The sequence below is a fragment of the Oryctolagus cuniculus genome, chromosome 9 (assembly GCF_051225735.1).
Source record: "Oryctolagus cuniculus isolate XC-2025 breed Fujian yellow rabbit chromosome 9, ASM5122573v1, whole genome shotgun sequence".
NCBI classification, from domain to species: domain Eukaryota; kingdom Metazoa; phylum Chordata; class Mammalia; order Lagomorpha; family Leporidae; genus Oryctolagus; species Oryctolagus cuniculus.
In genome coordinates, this window is record NC_142875.1 from 118,123,381 (window position 1) to 118,142,067 (window position 18,687).

General features: G+C 40.0%; 1 long non-coding RNA gene across 5 annotated transcripts in view; it reads left to right on the forward strand.

Annotated features, from left to right (window-relative positions):
* Positions 1 to 18,687, forward strand: part of LOC138843878 (uncharacterized) — a 165,577-nt gene that overhangs the window by 96,507 nt on the left and 50,383 nt on the right. The window contains exons 1-2 of one of the 5 annotated variants that reach the window (XR_016213004.1): positions 14,906 to 15,199; positions 17,404 to 17,620. The exons of 2 other annotated variants lie outside the window; for them this stretch is intronic. This is a non-coding gene — a long non-coding RNA (uncharacterized LOC138843878). Of the gene's footprint in view, positions 1 to 14,905; positions 15,200 to 17,403; positions 17,621 to 18,687 lie in introns of those variants that run through there. 2 more of the 5 variants (XR_016213005.1, XR_016213003.1) reach the window with 2 other exon arrangements.

Consider the following 18,687-nt stretch of genomic DNA (forward strand, 5'->3'; position numbering starts at 1 on the left):
CTGTCCCTTTTATCATTTTCAAAGCAAATTTTGTTTTTCTGAGTTCCCTTGGGGTTCTTTAAATTCTCACCTCTTATTCTGGTGCAATTGCAAAAGTATCCTCATTGGTAGATGACTGTTAGGTTAGTGTAGCTCTGGTATTGTGCCATTTTGCTCATGTTTCATCAGTGATGTTGAAATTGAGAAATATTTTCCCTTTTTTAAACATTCATTTTTAATTTTCCTATGTTCTTTCTTTTTATTTATTTATTTATTTATTTTTGACAGGCAGAGTGGACAGTGAGAGAGAGAAACAGAGAGAAAGGTCTTCCTTTACCGTTGTTTCACCCTCTAATGGCCGCTGCGGCTGACGCGCTGCAGCTGGCACACTGCACTGATCCAAAGCCAAGAGCCAAGTGCTTCTCCTGGTCTCCCATGTGGGTGCAGGGCCCATCCTCCACTGCACTCCCGGGCCGCAGTAGAGAGCTGGACTGGAAGGGGGCAACCGGGACAGAATCCAGCGCCCTGACCGGGACCAGAACCTGCTGTGCCGTCGCCACAGGCAGAGGATTAGCCTATTGAGCCGTGGCGCTGGCCTAATTTTCCTATGTTCTTTCATATTGAGGTATTCTATTTTATAAAGCCTACACAGTAGACAGTTAGGTTTCTTCATTTTAATTTTTCATTTCGTTGTTGTTTTAGAAAATACATTTACAGATTCATCAATGAATTGTAATCACAGCTTGTAGTTACTGTAACAAATTACCACAAACTGGGTGGCTTAAAACCATACTGTTTATTCTCCCATTGCTCTGGATTTCATGAGTCTGAAATCAGTTTCAAACTAGACCTAAGTTATGGTACCTGAAACCTGAAATGCCATTAGTGGATCTAAGGGAGGTATCTGTCCATTGCCTCTTCCAGTCTTTGGTTTCTAGCTTTATTTTGTTTGAAGCCATATCACTAACATTTTCATATTTCTTTATCTTCTCTGGATTTAGAACACTTGGCTTTATCTGTGTGTGTCTCAAAATCCCTTCTACCCTTTCTTACAAGAATACGTGTGATTCTTTTCAGGACCTACCATGTTGTGCAGTGCGTGAACTTTTGTAGCATTTGATCATGGGGAATATAAGTGTTCAAATATTGGTAATAATATCTAACTGATTTCAGAATTGTTTCATTAATATCTTTTTATTTATAAAGATTTATTTTCTTTATTTGAAAGTCAGAGTTACACAGAGAGAGAAGGAAAGGCAGAGAGAGAGAGAGGTCTTCCATCTGCTGGTTTACTCCCCAGTTAACCACAATGGCCAGAGCTGTGCTGATCTGAAGCCAGGAGTGAGGAGCTTCCTGGTCCTCCCACTCGGGTGCAGGGACCCAAGGACTTGGGCCATCTTCCACTGCTTTCCCAGGCCATGCAGAGAGCTGGGCCGGAAGTGGAGCCAGGACTCGAACTGGCACCCTCAAGGGATGCTGGTACTGCAGGTGGCAGCTTTACCCACTATGCCACAGCGCTAGCCCCATGATAATATCTGTTTACAATAACAATATTTAAGAGAACTTTGGGGTTCATATCACCAATATTTCATATTCTCAGAATTTTAAAGTTTTACCCGTTTAATGATTGTAAAGTGGCATCCCATGAAGGTCTTGATTGCCTTTTGCTGATTATTAATGTAATATTGACTGATATATTTGTGGTCCATGTGATTTTTTTCTTTAGTTTAATGTTTGACTTTTATTTGTTTTTGCATAGTTTTATATTATGTTTTTGGTTTTAAAGATATAGTGTGAATATTAATCTTTTGTAAAAGTCTTCTGAAGTATAGCCATCCCCTTATTTTGCTTTTCATGAAGTGTCTTTGCAAACAAAATTTCTTACTAGGGAAAATTTAGAGGTTTTTTGTTTTGCTTTTTTGGGGATTAATGCATCTTTCTCCAAGATCTTAAAATATTCATCAATATTTTCTTTTAAGAATTTTTATATTTCCTTTTTTATGTTGTTAATCTTTGTTCAATTTAGAGTTTTTTTTTATTATAGAACTTGGTAAAAGTCAATTTTTTGTCTTTACACAAATGAAAGCTAAAATGCCAGCCATTTGGTAACTCAGCTTCTCCCAGCATCCCACATATCAGGTTGTTTATCGAGTATTGTTACTGGCATTCTATACTCTACTTCACTGGTCAATGCATCTATCACTCTGCCAACCATTGTCTCATTTATCCCACTTTTATCATAAGACCTTATTGTTAAAAAAATTCCTTTAGATAAGTTTTTAGGTTCAAAATATTCCTCAAAATCCAGATCTTGCATGTGATGCTATCCATTAAAATATTTTCATTTAGAAATATAGAAAGGATCTTCAAAATTTTAATGAAAATTATATATTATGTAAAAATTATGCATATTTTCCAAATATTTTGAACCAAATTAAACTTTTTAATTTTCCGTGAACTATTTGAAATATCTTCTATGTTTCAAAATAAAATCAATTTATAACCAAATATTTATTAAATCTAATATGGGAGAAAAAAATCTGCTTAGTGTTGATACCTTCAGAATTGTATGTCTAGAGTGAGTGCATTTTATTTTTTAAATTAATTAATTTCAGCGAAAGAGCAGACTCTCAGCCACTGGTTCACTCCCCAAATACTTGGAATGGCCAGAGCTAGGCTGAAGCAGAGAACTCAATATGTGTTTCCTATTTGAGTCTCCATCACTGCTGCCTCTAGGATCTGTATTAGTAGGAAACTGGGGTCGCCACTCGGAGCTAGTAATCAAACCTAGGTACTCCAGGAAGGGGTGCAGGCATCTTAGCCACTGTCTTAACTACTAGGCGAAATTCCTACATGAAGTCAATGTATTTTAGATAACGGAATCATGACTTTTCAGTTCTAAGTTGGTGTTCACTAAGGATGTTGCTATTGCTGTGGCTGCCTATTTTTCTAACTATAAAATGGGCCTGTTGCCATTTATACCTCAGAGTGAAGTTTTATAGTAAAAATGACAGATTTAATATCTTATGATTAAGTGATATTACTTAGTATATCCATATGCTTGAGATTTTAATTTATTTGAAATTATCAAGCCTAAGCACATTAAAACATTTAATTCTCCTTAGGGTGCATTCATGGTAGTGTCTGATAAAAATGGTTTGTCTGGAAAAGATTCTCATGGTGAGAGGAAAATTACTGTAATGTGATGACTGCATTTTTGAATGTACAGTGTCACCTTAGAGGAGGTCAGCTATGCATGAGGATGGACCCTGGAGTGTCAGGGTCAGATTCTTACTGCAAACATGTTATCTAGCCTACTCCATTGGGAAGTATGAAAAATAGAGATATTTTGGAGCTTGAGCATGACTAACTCTGAGCTAAATTTACTTCATTGGAACCTTGAACATTGCTGAGTCTACTTTTTTTGAGTAGTGGGTTTTTAAAAAATTATCTTTTAAAAGACTTTACTTTTAAGCCAGAGTAACAGAGACAGAGAGATATGTTTGTTTGCTGGGGCTAAGCCAAGCTGAAGCCAGAAACCTGGAACTCAATTTCAATTTCTGGCATTGGTGGCAGAGGCTTGACTTCTTGAGTCATCACCTGGTACCTCCCATGGTGTGCTTTTTCAGGAGCTTGGAAACAAGAGAAAAGCCAAGTCTCAAACCAGGCATTCCACATGGGATACAGGCATCCCATGCTACATCTTCACTGCTTTGCCAAATGCCTATCAACTGAGTGATGGTTTTGGAGAAGTCAGACTATAAATGTAGTCCTTATGTGAAATATGGTTTGTTGAATACATCTTCTGTATTCTTCCATAGTTTCTCAGTTTGAAATTCAGACTGACTGTATCAATAACCAACTGAATCTCCAGGTCAACATCTTGACTATGACATTATAGACCATGTTCTCCAAATAGCCAAATGGAAACTCCTGGGATTCCCATATGGACCAAAATAGTAGAACCACTGAGATTCCCATCAACAAAATGAATTCCACCCTCTTTTGCCTATTTTACTCAACCCCTTGAGTTCAGCGTCTCAGATGAAAGCACCTATTTGGAAAAGCCCAGGTCCTATGTCAACACCCTTGTTGCTTGTGGAAGGAAGCAGACAGAGATATGGGTTTGTGAACCTTCAGGTTCTATAGGGGAAGATAGTTTAAAAACACACATATGCAGAGGAATTCTCTAGATATAGGTCAGATTCTAGGCAGCCAGATAGATACAACTGTAGTTTACCTGAGATCATTGAGCTAAATGAAAAAGTTGAATTCACTAACTCCAGATTTTTCTACTTTACAACATTGCCCCATCTGTTAGCTAAAATACCAACAGTAGATATAGTGTAATGATTAGGTAAATAAAAATAATACCTTAGATTTATATTGTTTTTCAACAAACAATCCTGAACCATTTTAATACTTATTTATACATGGAAAACTTAGCAGTTTTAGGCAAGTTTATTATGTCATTTAATAGGTAAAGATAAAGTAATTTCTGTACAATGAAGTGGTAGGATAGTCAACATTAATTCTTTTCCTAACTTTATTTTAACTCACTTGTGTCCACTAGCTGCTCTGTCAGGAGAATAAGATACAGCTATGAACTAAACACATTGAAGTGTACATATTATGTTTTCCAACTTGAATTTAGGAGAGAGAGAAAATAACAGATTTTGTCAGACTGGGCTGTGAAAGCATTAGAGCTGAATTCAACTGCTACAGCTTCAAATAATGCAAAGTCTAGCTTCATAGAAGACCCTCTCTTAAGTGGGAAGGCACTCTACAAAACTCTTGGCATATTTCCATTTTAATAATCCAACACCATCTGTGGAAACAAAGCTGGTATTATCAGTTCCCACTAAATGGATTTTATGTTTCTTAGCAGACACCTGTTCAGAGCACTTCGGTATTAGGTGACTCAGGTATCTAAAGTGCATCCATATCTATTGATTGAGCCTAGATGTTGAACTTGAGTGTCAGGGTCAGATGAAAATATACTGAAAAATATATAAATGTTAATCTCTGAATTTGAGAATATTAAAACCATATTTAAGCAGAAATCTTAATTCATTCACACAGAACACCTCAACTTGTGAAATTTATAATGTAGCTGTATTATGAAACCCTGGCTACGTTAAGGGCAAGCAGTTGTGATGTCATACCATGGGCTAATAAGTTGTGAGGTCATGGAGGGTCCCCAGTGAGACACATTGCACAACTCAGGACCCTCTATAGTACTGAGCATTCTTGGTTTGCATGACTGAATGTGGTAGCCTTGGATTCATCACTAGAACTTGCTTATTTTGATGGTCAGTTCAGGATTTTCTTTGCAGGTGCAATCAATTGACTAGAGAAGAATCTAGCATAATAATAAGCTTACATATGAACTGTAATATAATTTGATGATAGAAAAATACTGAATTTTGAAAAGCAAATCTAGTGATTCAAGAAGAAACAGCGAAAGTTAAATAGGAGGGAACACACTTGCAGGAAAATGCATCCCATATTGTAGTAATATTTTAGAATTTGTATAAGTAAAAATCCCCTAGACTCTGATATAAATATTTTCCAAATTTGGAATTTGTTGGCTGTATGGGCTGGCACATGTTATAGATGAATCAGGATCTAAGAACAACTCAGCCTCTTTTGAAAGGCAATATGTCTTCCAGTAAAACCCAACCTAGTCTACCAAATAACATAACTCATTATGTATCTTGAGTACTTAGCAATGAAATGAATAGTCCACTGGATATGGCTCTAGGGGGATGCAGGATGTGAAATAAAAGAAGGAGTAGAAGCTGTAGTTATTATTCTGTGCTTCAGGACAAAAGGAAAGGAAAGAGATGAATGATAGCATTGCAGAAAAATAAAACATCCAATGAAAGTTTTCTCTAGTAGTTAGTCCACCTGCCTTCCTGGGAGCCCCACTGCCCAACACATATTCTTCTGAGGGAAGGTCCTGTAAGATATGGCTTTGCATTAACAAGATGAGGCTAGATATGTAAACTAGTCATCCAGTTATGTAATATATTTGTTATTTTTTGTGCTGATGGGGCACCTATTTTAGAAAAGGCACTTCACTCATAAGCAAGGAGAAACAGTTCTTGATCTCAGAAGATAACTGTCCTTCTCATTCATCCTGTCCCATCCAGATTAGAGTGAAGCAATGATTAGAGGGAAAGCTATTGAACCAGAAAAATATTTGGAAGTGGCTATTTTTTTTTTTTTTTGACAGGCAGAGTTAGACAGTGAGAGAGAGACAGAGAGAAAGGTCTTCCTTCCATTGGTTCACCCCCCAAATGGCCGCTACAGCCGGCGTGCTGCAACAATCCAAAGCCAGGAGCCAGGTGCTTCCCAGAACTGGTGCCCCATCCAGGACTAGAACCCGGGGTGCTGGCACCACAGGTGGAGGATTAGCCTAGTGAGCCACGGCACTGGCCTGAAGTGGCTATTTGAAGTCCTTTTATTCTAGTATGGTGTATTCTAGCCTATAGTGTTTGTAAGAAAACTGTGAAATATTTAAAAAACCACTGCTCATATAAATTCTTATGTACTTCCAACAGAAATTCTGATTGAGGGTCTAGAGAAGTTCAGAAACTTTAATTCTTCAGAAGCTTCCAGAAGATTTTGAAGCACAGGGTGATCCCTTTATCCATAAGACATAGTATTTGTGATTGGTTCTGCTGCAGTTAAGCTTTTAAATTTATTTTATTTATTCTTATTGGAAGCGAAAAAAAGAGGTAGAACTTCCCAGATATTCACAGTACTGGAGCTGGGCCAGGCTGAAGTCAGGAGCCAGGAATTCAATCTCAGTATCCCAGGTGGGTGGCAGGAACCCAAGTACTTGTGCCACTACTTGCTAACTCTCAAGGTGTGCCATAGCAGGAAGTCATATCAGAAGCAGAGTTGGGCCTCAATCCTAGGCACTCCAATGTGGAATGTAGGTGTGCCAAGCAGTGGCTTCACCCTAAGACACAATTCTAGAGTCGAAAATTTAAGAATGAGGTAGGATGTTGGAAAGTACCCACAAGACACTGAATAGAAATGGTTGTCCATACTGTGAGGGCTGAACAGGAGGAGGACTTCTCTTTGAAAGGAAAAAAAATGAAAAAAAAAAAAAAAAAAAAAAGGAAAGCTTTGGGTTCTGCTGCCCTACTGCATTGCTTTTCAGATTCTGTTTTTCATTTGAAGTGTGTTCCTTCATCAGATCATTAGCATCAATGACTTGTAGCAGGAGATCTTGCCGAGTGGCAAGTCAGTTAGAAGTGCTGGAATGTTTGGCCTAGTGATCCAGATATCAATTAAGACAGCCATGTCTCACGTAACAGTGCCTGAGTTCAAGTCCCAGCTCAGACTCCTGACTTCAGCTTCCTGCCAGTGCTGACTCTGAGACGCACAGGTAATTGCTGAAGTAATTGGATCCCTGCCATGCACTTGGGAGATCATGATTGAACTCCTGACTCCTAGTTCTGGCCTCAGCCTGGCCCAGGCTGTTGTAGGCGTTTGGGCAATAAAGTAGGAGCTCACTGGGTATATCTGTGTTTGTGTCTGTTTGGCTCTCTCTGTCTTTGCCTCTAAAATACATAAATAAAAACCATTTTTAAAAGGAATATCATTTAAAAACATACAATTCAGCAGTTTTAGTAATGTAAAAAATCCATCCAAACAGGTAGATTTCAATGTCATTTTAATACACAAAAATTGAGATATTTTTACATCTCAACTTACCAGACATGTCTATTTCTGTTATAAATTCTCTGGGGAAAACATGTTTAATGTTTTAAAGCATTTCTTCATATTTTATAAAATGGAAGTGCTGCTTCTTAGAAAATTGGAAACAGTAACTAAATATAAAATTATCTCAGAAGTTTCTGGACATCAGCCAGCAGAGAGGCTCCCAAGTGAGTGTATACTGGGGACATGAATTTATTGACTAAATCAGAATACCACTAAGTAAGAAAAACGACTTACATAGACCCCGAAACACACAGACAACTCTCATTACATGACATTTTCCTTGTGGAAAAGAGAAGAGGGCAATACCTTTTAAGGCAATTAATACCTATATCATTGAAAGTACTTAAAAGGGAGTTCAAAGGAATAGAATGGCATGTAGGTCAATAAGCATAGCCAAATGTGATGTATTATAAGGGAAAATGGAATGTGTATTGAAAGAAAAAATAAATATAAGAAATCGTGCCAGTAAAATATGAAGGAGATTATGAAGCAGTGCCTTTAAAATCGCTGTAGAGAGGTTAGGAATGTTTGTTGGTGATGCAGGGAAGACAGTCTGATTCCAAGCCTAGGCCTGGAAAAAGGAAAAGGAAAACAGCGATTGTGGGGTTACATGGTTGGGAAGGATTGGGACACTGAGTGTCACTCAGCCTGAAGCCTCTCCTTCAGGGGATGGTGACACTGCCCTAGATAGCACTTTCTGAACCCTGTTCATAAGTCACTGGACATATATTTTTAAAAGATTTTTATTTATTTATTTAACAGGTAGAGTTATAGACAGTGAGAGAGAGAAAGACAGAGGGAAAGGTCTTCCTTCCGTTGGTTCACGTCCCAAATGCCGGCAACAGCCAGAAGCCAATCCGAAGCCAGGAGCCAGCCTTCTCCTGGTTTCCCATGTGGGTGCAGGGGCCCAAGCACTTGGGCCATCCTCCACTGCTTTCCCAGGCCACAGCAGAGAGCTGGAGTGGAAGAGGAGCAACGAGGACTAGAACCCTGCGCTTATATGGGATGCTGGCACCGCAGGCAGAAGATTAACCTAGTGTGCCACGGCGCTGGTCCCAGGACACGTATTTAATAATTTCCCTGCATGCTATTGTGTATGCTTACCACCATATACCACTGCATAGCCTAGCTTCAAGCTTTGTTGATTACCAGCCTGTTTTTACCTCTGCCTCATGGTCTGGACTTGGCCATTACATTAAAGCTTCAACTGTGACTATGACATACTCTCCACATTTGATCCAGGCGTTGGTACCCTCACATTGTGATTAGTCACCAAATCACTCCTATGACCAAGATGTATGCAAATAAATTCAAATTAATGATTTGAAAGCTAAATATATGAAGCCCTTCAGAAGTTAGATAACTTATCAAAGCCATTTAGCTTGTTACTAGGCTCTGTTCTGGTCTGTTTGCATTCATTCCAGCTCTTTTTCTGCTGACAATTCTCTGTTCACTCTTAATGTGCCTTCACACAGCATGCAAATAACTAAATGTGAAATCAGGTCCTCCTAGCTAAAAGTTTTAAAAGGCTTTGTTATATCATATGCAATGCCCAGAGAATAACATGTTGGCCTTTGTTGTTTTGGTGAAATTCATGCTTTTTCCTCTTATGTTGTTATCATGCCACTGGAAGATTTAAAGGCATTCTGAGTCACTGAAGAGAGCAAGTTTAGAATGTGTCAAATATGTTGAATGTTTTAAAAGCCAGTGTAAGGCCGGAATGCATAAACAGGCTTAGTATAAGCAGTCCACAATGCACAGTATTACCATTGTATTCAGCAGTAGTTAAGCTCATGAAAGTGTTTGCTACACAACTCAGCGGTCTAAAAGTTATGAGGAAGGTGGAGAAGCACAGAGGTACTGAGAGAAGCTGAAGAAAAAGTGCTGTCCAGGGTCTTCCACTGCAGTCTGCCTCGATACCATACCCCCTGCTTTCCAGTGATAATTTGGGTTCAATTGTAGTCATTATTTTCTAAAGTGGAATCATCATCTAAACTGACTGAGTCTGTTTGGTGCTTGGGAAAACTGAAACTGAAACAGCATAAGTCTCCTGATCCAGATCTGGGTGTGCTGGCTTGATTTGCATGCTACAGAGCAGAAATTATGGCCTTCAGCCTCTCCCTGAGGTCAGTGGTAATTGGCTGTTTGTGGTAACAAAGGGAGAGAGAGAAGCATACACGGAGCACCTTGGATCTGTACATGCAAGGGTTTTGAAATTCTGGGCAAACTATCCACTGTAATCACAAATAAAGCATGAACAGAACATTTCCTTTTTCTTAGCATTTTTACTTATTTTTCTCCAAACTATAAATACTAAGAACATTATCCTGGCTTCAAAGACTATAAAATTAAATATCCTGGATGTTACAAGTATAAATTAACCTCTAATTACATCCTAAAAGCCCAATTGAGATGCTCACAATTCTATTCTGGGTTCTAGTCATATAAAATTTAAAGTTTCTAATAAATTCAAAGATTGGCATTTTGTGTTCCAGAGGTGGGAAAGGAATTGCCTTTTATATGCAGGTTTAGTTTTCATTAGTGTTCGCCCATCTCCTGAATTCTGGAAAGAATGACTAATTTCACTTGACTAAGTGACTTAAGTCATTTGATTTATAACTTTTGACCAACTGGAGGAAATAATCTTAGACAGGATGAATGAGAAAAATTTGCCTGGAAATCAGAGAAATGAGAGTAGCTGAGGGAGGAACTTTGCTGTATGCTTTGGCAATCGCTGTCAAAGCAATAATTCCACTTTTGCAGTTTATAGCCCTTGAGACTTTATGAGCATATATATGAGAAAATGTCACTCACAGTGATAGCATAACCCACATGTGCCTAAATTTTCAGCAAGGCTCTATACTTTCAATCAAATCTTGGGTACATTAATTAACTAAAAATCCAGGAATAAATTTTTGTCCTTAAAAAGTGTTTGGCCGGCTACTGATAACTCAGACCCAAGATATCACAGGTACTGAATAAGGAATGACTGCTGAATATGGTTTGTTGTCAAACTGATGACTGCCTTATGCAGGTGGGAATGCAGAAACATGTCCAAGCCCCCAACTTTTTCCATCACACATTATTTTCTGAACCAAATTTTTTATTGCTCTAAATTCCAATCCTGAAAATAATATTACAGGATAGAGCTGGAGATAGATTTCAGGCTGTATATCATCCCAGCCTGTTCTGGCCCTTTCTTCTTTACTGTGCTCGAGTATCTTTAACACTGGACCATCCATTATCTACAAATTGAAGTCTCAGGGGTCCTGAAGCTGGGAGAGGTATAGCAGAAACTGGAAGAAAAAACATTCAAGATGCAGAGAATTAGTAAGGGTGAATACTGGAATGACATAGGAAAGGATGGTAGATAGTACCAGAACATCAGCCCCTGGGAGACTTTTCTACACTTCAATGTTATATGATGATACAATATTCAGACTGGGGTGAAGAGAAGGGAAGAAATTCATAGGCATGATGATGATGATACCTACCACATCTATTCTTTTATGCTGCTAAAGTCACAGGATACTTTCATACTCCATCCACCTTGACTACTCAGTAACATTTTATATGGTCCATTCATCTTTTAAAGAAAACATTAAGATTATTTATTTGAAAAGCAGAGTGAGGCCGGCAGCGGCTCACTAGGCTAATCCTCTGCCTGCGGCACCGGCACCCCGGGTTCCAGTCCTGGTTGGGGCGCCGAATTATGTCCCGGTTGCTCCTCTTCCAGTCCAGCTCTCTGCTGTGGCCCGGGAAGGCAATGAAGGATGGCCCAAGTGCTTGGGCCCTGTACCTGTGTGGGAGACCAGGAAGAAGCACCTGGCTCCTGGCTTTGGATCGGCACAGTGCACCAGCCATAGTGGCCATTTGTGGGGGGTTAACCAACAGAAGGAAGACCTTTCTGTCTCTCTCACTAACTCTGGCTGTCAAAAAAAAAAAAAAAAAAAAAAGCAGAGTGATCCCCGTGGCCCGGGAGGAGAGATCTATCTTCCATCTGTGTCATTCCCCAGATGACTGCAGTAGACAAGAATGGGCTAGGCTGTAGCCAGAAGCCAGGAACTCATCCAAGTCTCCAATGTGGGTGCAGGAGCCCAAGCACTTGGGCCATCCTCTACTGTTCTCCCAAGCACATTATCAGGGAGCTGGATTAGAAGTGGAGTAGCAAGGTCTTGAACCGGCACTCCTATGGGATGCTGACTTTGCTGGTGGCTGCTTATTCTGCTGTACCACAGTGCTGGCTCCCACTCACCTTTTTAGAGCTCACTCTTCCTGAATGGTACTTAGTATATTTTACTTTGTGTAATACTCCCGAGCAGACTCAGCTCCTATTTTCAAGCAACTTTCCATGTCAAAGGGACTGAGACTCAGAGAGGTAAAGCAACTCACCTGTGCTGTACTCACTCAGGTCTGTCTTACTGCAGATTGTAGATTCAAATGCACTTTGCTGCCTCTTTTATCCTATATTGGAGAGGAAGTGAAGACGTGAAAGAAGTGCTCTGTAAAGGTAATGAGAAGTATTAATAGAGTAACTGGATGTCTCCTTGTAACAGAGAAGTGGTAAAGAAGTCGTTGAGTAAGCAGTCTAGAGGCATAGAAGTTTGAGTTCCAACTAAAGAAAACAGGTCATTGAGAAGGGAAAAACCATTAAACTGAAAGAACACGTTATTGGAAGCTTCTTTCAGGTGACCGTTGCTGCTTACAACAGTGTTCTCAAAATGAGTGTGTAATTGAGCCATGGGAGCAAAAAGACGTTAGAATGCTCACCTAATACTAGTTATATGATTAATAATGATCAAAAAAGACACTCTAATAATAAGTTGATGCTTATGTTCACAGTAGTAGCTCTCTCATTTCTTTTGTCATCTTTATCCCTTGGACATACATGAGGCAATCACATGCTATGCATATTTTCCAATATATCCCAAAAGAAAAGCAGGAATTTTACCATGTGGAGGTCCATTACAGTATTTTGCAGTTTATTTGAGCCTGGTGAAGTGAGTTTATAGATTACAGTATTTGATTTTCCTTTTATTAACCCTTCCTCAAATTGGCAAATACTTCTAAAAGATTCATGAAGATGGAGGCAGATTTTGCAGTAATTCATCCACAATCCAGAGGCACGTCTGATAGTGCCAGCCACCACCAGACGCTGGGAGAGTGGAGTGGAGCAGATTCTCTCTCCGGATTTCAGAAGTAACCAATCTTGCTGATTCGTGCTCTGGGGATTTTAGCTTCTGAAACTGTGAAAGAGTGAATCCCTTTTTGGTGCAGTGGTATAGAAGCCCCAGGAAACTAATACAGAAGGGTTGAGATTAGATCTCTATTCTAGGAGGAAGTTAATTGATTTACTCATCTCACGTCATTATTGAAGGGAAGAATCAAGGCTAACTGTGTGAACTTGGGTGCAATACTACTATGCCTGTGCTTCAATTTCATCTAGAAAAAAATCTGTTAGAAACTAAAGGCCGGGGTTTGTGCTGTGGCACAGAAGGCCCATATGGTCTCTAGCTGGAGTCCCTGCTGCTCTGATCCAGCTCTTTACTAACGTGCCTAGGAAGGCAGCAGGAGATGCCTAAAGTATGTGAGGTCTTGTCACATATGCAGGAGATCCAGAGAAGGGCCTGACTTCGGCCTGGGCCAGCCCTGGCTGTTGCAGCCACTTGAAAAATGAACCAGTAGATGGAAGATTGATCTCCCTCTGTCCCTCTCTGTACAATTCTGCCTTTCAAATAAATAAAAATCTGTGAAATAAAAAAAAAGAACTAAGGGCAATTTCAGCAGGTGCTTGGTACAGTGATTAAGTTGCTGCATTCTGTATTGAAATGCCTGGATCTAGTGCTGGTTACTGTGCAACTTTCTGCTAATGCACACCCTGGGAGGCATCAGGTGATGTTCTAAGTACTTGGGTCTCTTCCACCCAGGAGGGAGACCCAGATGAATTTCCTGGCTCCTGGAATCAGCTTTACCAAGCCTTGCTTATTGTGGGCTTTTAGAGAGTGAACCAGCAGATGAGAGATCTCCTTGTTTCTTTATCTTTGTTGGTCTGCCTTTCAAATAAAATGATAGTAAATTTAATAATGAAAATAAGGGCAATTTCAAGTTTTCTTAAATGTTTTAAAGTCATTAGTGCTTAAATTGCTTCTCTTTTTTCCTTGCTTCCTAATAAAATGGTTACCTTGCATGACTGTCCTGAGCTGGAATTAAAACATCATTAGATCTATACACTCAAGAACACACTAGTATCACCAGGAGGGACACAGAATGCTGGAGCCCACCCTCCAGAGTTCCTGATTCCATTAGTCTGGGAATTTGCATTTGTATCAAGTTTCCAGGCCCTGCTGTTGCAGCTACTGCTGGTCTGAGAACCACATTTTAAAAACACTACCCTAGGCCAGTGCCGCGGCTCACTAGGCTAATCCTCCACCTTGAAGCGCCGGCACACGGGGTTCTAGTCCTGGTCGGGGCGCCGGATTCTGTCCCGGTTGCCCCTCTTCCAGGCCAGCTCTCTGCTGTGGCCAGGGAGTGCAGTGAAGGATGGCCCAAGTGCTTGGGCCCTGCACCCCATGGGAGACCAGGAGAAGTACCTGGCTCCTGCCATCGGATCAGCGCGGTGCGCTGGCCACAGCGTGCCAGCTGTGGTGGCCATTGGAGGGTGAACCAACGGCAAAGGAAGACCATTCTCTCTCTGTCTCTCTCTCTCACTGTCCACTCTGCCTGTCAAGAAAAAAAAAAAAAAAGTCCCTAGGTAAACAATCTGAGGTTGGTGTACTTATTACAGTTACCACTGAGGACTGAGTTCATGACCTTTTTTCTCTCTCACACACATAAAAATAAATACACACATATTTATCTAGTTTGTTGACATGTTTGTTAATTTTTTGGATTTGATCCCTGTGTGCCCATGAGAGGGACTGAACTACATTTCTTTCCCTTTCCTGTAATATCCTTTTAAGACTGACTTAATAACATGCTGACCTCATTAGAAAAGCTGTGCAAGGCTTTTATTTCAATTTTCCTCTATTCTCCAGAAGAGGTTGTGTGAGGTGGCTTTTTTTTTTTTCTTAAGTGACTAGAAGGATTCTCTAGTAAAACCATTTGGATCTAGAATTTTCTCTGCAGAAATTTTCTGAATGATTCAAATGTGGAAATAGATATAAAAGTATCAGCATTATGTATTTGTTTTTGGTGATTTTGGTAAATTGTGCTTTTCTGAAAATACTCATTTCTTTATCAAATGCAGTGTCATAGAGTTGTTCTTAGTATTCTAGTGTAAGATGTGGTTCCTGGACCAGCAGTAGCAGTATCACCTAGGATACTGTTAGAGATGCAGATTCTTCCTGCTGACCCATTGAGTCAGACGCCCTGGGGGAGGGGCTGCAATTTGTGTTTTGAGAAGCCCCAGGTGATTTTGATGCCTGCTCACAGTGAAGAGCCATTGCTCTAAGCCAAGCTTCTACAGTATCTCACACCTTTGGTATGTACTGGTTTTACCATCACTTTCCTTTTTCCGTTTTAACTTTTCTCTGATTTCTTTTTTGTTATAAGGATTATTTAGACAGGTTTTTGCTTAATTCGTAAAATTTTTTTTATTTTGATTTCTAACTTAATTTTTCTATGGTCAGAATATGTATTGTCTATATTAGTCATTTGAAATTTTTCTTCATTGTGTAACAGTGAAATAAATACATTTATTTTGGTAAAGATTTCACAGAAAATAGAAGAGAATGTGGGTTCTGAAGTTCTGTGTGCAGTATTAATGTAAGTTAATTAGGTCAAGCCTATTTAACATGTACACAAGCTTTCCCGTTGCTTGTTTTATCTTTTTGAGATAATTATGTTTGACTTTCTAATTACAATTGTGGATTATGTTTTTCTGATTTTAGATATATTAAATTTTATTTGATTCATTTGAGGCCATATTTTCAATGAAAAATTTAGTATTTTATCTTTGAAATGGTCCCTTTTACCTCTACTAATGCATTTGCCTGACAGCTACTGCACCTGGTGATAATACAGTTCCAACAGTTCCGTGTTAAGTTAGTAGTGTTTCATGGTATACCTTTTCAGAATATTTTTTCTTTTAAATGTTATATATTATTAATTAAATTTTATCTATTGAAAGTAGTGCATAATTGGATTTTGTTTTTTGTCAGGTTTGAAAATTTCATGTTTTAATTGCAACAATTTTTGCTCTCAAATCTACTGTTTTATCTCTTGCAGATTAATCCCACCTGTCCTAAATTCTTGTCTTCCTCCCCCTTTTATTTATTTTGGGCTACTTTTTTTTCCCTCCTAATTCCTTCTGTTCTATTAGTTTATTAGTGTTGCTTTATATTTCACTCTTTTTAGTAGTTGACATGTTGCAATGTAAATTCTTGATTTTTAGAATCTTTCTTCTACTAATATTTAAGCAATTCCCAGAAATTTTAAGGACATTAAACAACAAAGCTACCCCTTTCAAATTTTTGCACAATTATTTTAATGCATTAATTCCAAAAACATTTCAAACTCCATGGGGGCATTTTATAGTTCATTTAAATATGCTATATATTAACCATTTCTATTACTATTTAAATATCTGCCTACAAAAAGAGCTATCTTTAGAATTTTATTTAGGTTTCTTCAAGCAAGTTTACTATGTACAATTTGTCTTTAAGACTTCCTTTTTTATTTTTTAAAGATTTATTTATTTTGGGCCGGCGCCGCGGCTCACTAGGCTAATCCTCCACCTTGCGGCGCCAGCACACGGGTTCTAGTCCTGGTCAGGGCGCCGGATTCTGTCCCGGTTGCCCCTCTTCCAGGCCAGCTCTCTGCTGTGGCCCGGGAGTGCAGTGGAGGATGGCCCAAGTGCTTGGGCCCTGCACCCCATGGGAGACCAGGAGAAGTACCTGGCTCCTGCCATCAGATCAGCGTGGTGCACCGGCTGCAGCGCGCTGGCCATGGTGGCCATTGGAGGGTGAACCAATGGTAAAAAGGAAGACCTTTCTCTCTGTCTCTCTCTATCTCACTGTCTACTCTGCCTGTCAAAAAAAAAAAAAAAAGATTTATTTATTTTAAAGAGTTAGAGGTAGAGAGAGAGAGAGATCTTCCATCTGCCAGTTCACTCCCCAGATGGCCACAATGACCAGGGCTGAGACATCCTGAAGCCAGGAACCTGGTGCTTCATCAGCATCTCCCCTATGGGTGTCATGGGCCAAACCCTTGGGCCATCTTAGACTGCTTTTCCCAAGCCATTACCAGGGAGCTAAATGGGAAGTAGAGCAACTGGGACTCGAACTGGTGCCCATATGGGATGCAGGCATCACAGGTGGTGGCTTTACCTGCTGCACCACCATGCCAGCCCCAACTTCCATTGTTTCTTTTTCAATTTTCTTTTTAAAAATTTTATTAAAATAAAGAACAGATTTCATGTATTTCACTTTTTTTTTTTTTTTCAGAGAAGTCTAGTATCATCCTCATTGCTGCTACTTTGAAGATAGTGGTCTGGGTTTTCTGGCTGGCTTTAAACTTGTTATTCATTTGTTTTGTATTTTTACCATGTTGTATCTCACTGTGTTTATCACTTGAGATTGTGATATTTCACACATCGGTGGCTTCTATTTTTGTTGTGATTTAGACTCTTCAGATCTTTTCTTCCATGCCTTCCTTAATTGTTTTCCATCTTCACTGCTGTCCTAGGTGTTCTCTGCTTAGCAACTTGACTTATCCAAGCTAAACCATAGTCATAAGTTGAAGTCTTGGGCATTTTCTAAGTTTTGCTCCACCACCTTCAGGATTTTGGCTTTGCACCTCTGTTCATGGTTTCTGGCAACCTCAGCGCCTCAGTGTCACATGTTCTGGACAAGAAGGAGGAGCCAGGGAAAGAGGCTGTGGACTTTAAGTTTGCATTTTTAAGGTATTTATTTTTATTTGAAAGGGGAAGGGAGGGAGAGGGAAAAGGAGAGGGAGAGGGAGAGGGAGAGGGAGAGTCCATGTTCCATCTGCTGGTCACTCTCACAATGCCAGCAATAGCCAGGAGCCCAGCACTCCATCCAAGTCTCCCTTGTGGGTGGCAGAGACCCAACTGTATGAGCCATCTCCTGCTGCCTCCCAGGGTGAACATTAGCAGGAAACTGGATCAGAAGTGGAGCAAGGACTGGAATCCAGACACTTGATATGAGATGTGGTGTCTTTACTTCTGCACCATAATATCCACCCCTCATTTATATTTCATGTGGTCACAGTGTGGAACCTTCAGGCAAGTAGTTTAGTTTTAGTTCTTTGTACTGTGGTTGCAGGCAAGGAAGAGTCCTAAATGATCTTTGAATAGAGAGTCATTGACACCTCCTATACCAATTACTGTCAATCAATAATATCTACGCTTTAATAAAGAAATTGGGTGACTGAGGAGGGGGAGTAGATAAGACCATTGAAAGTAAGCAAGTCAAAGGCCGGCGCCGCGGCTCACTAGGCTAATCCTCCGCCTAGCGGCGCCGGCACACCGGGTTCTAGTCCCGGTCGGGGCGCCGGATTCTGTCCCGGTTGCCCCTCTTCCAGGCCAGCCCTCTGCTGTGGCCAGGGAGTGCAGTGGAGGATGGCCCAGGTGCTTGGGCCCTGCACCCCATGGGAGACCAGGAAAAGCACCTGGCTCCTGGTTCCTGCCATCGGATCGGCGCGGTGCGCCGGCCGCAGCGCGCCGGCCGCGGCGGCCATTGGAGGGTGAACCAACGGCAAAGGAAGACCTTTCTCTCTGCTTCTCTCTCTCACTGTCCACTCTGCCTGTCAAAAAAAAAAAAAAAAAAAAAAAAAAAAAAAAAAAAAAAAAGTCAAGCAATTGAAAGGCTGGGGTCTGAAATGAACACTCTACATAGATATCAATGTCAGCAATAATCAGATGTAGTAAGGAAGAGGAAATTTTGATTAATACCTTCATTACCTACAATGGAAAATTACTTGAAAAATAGGAGTGGGACTGGCATTGTG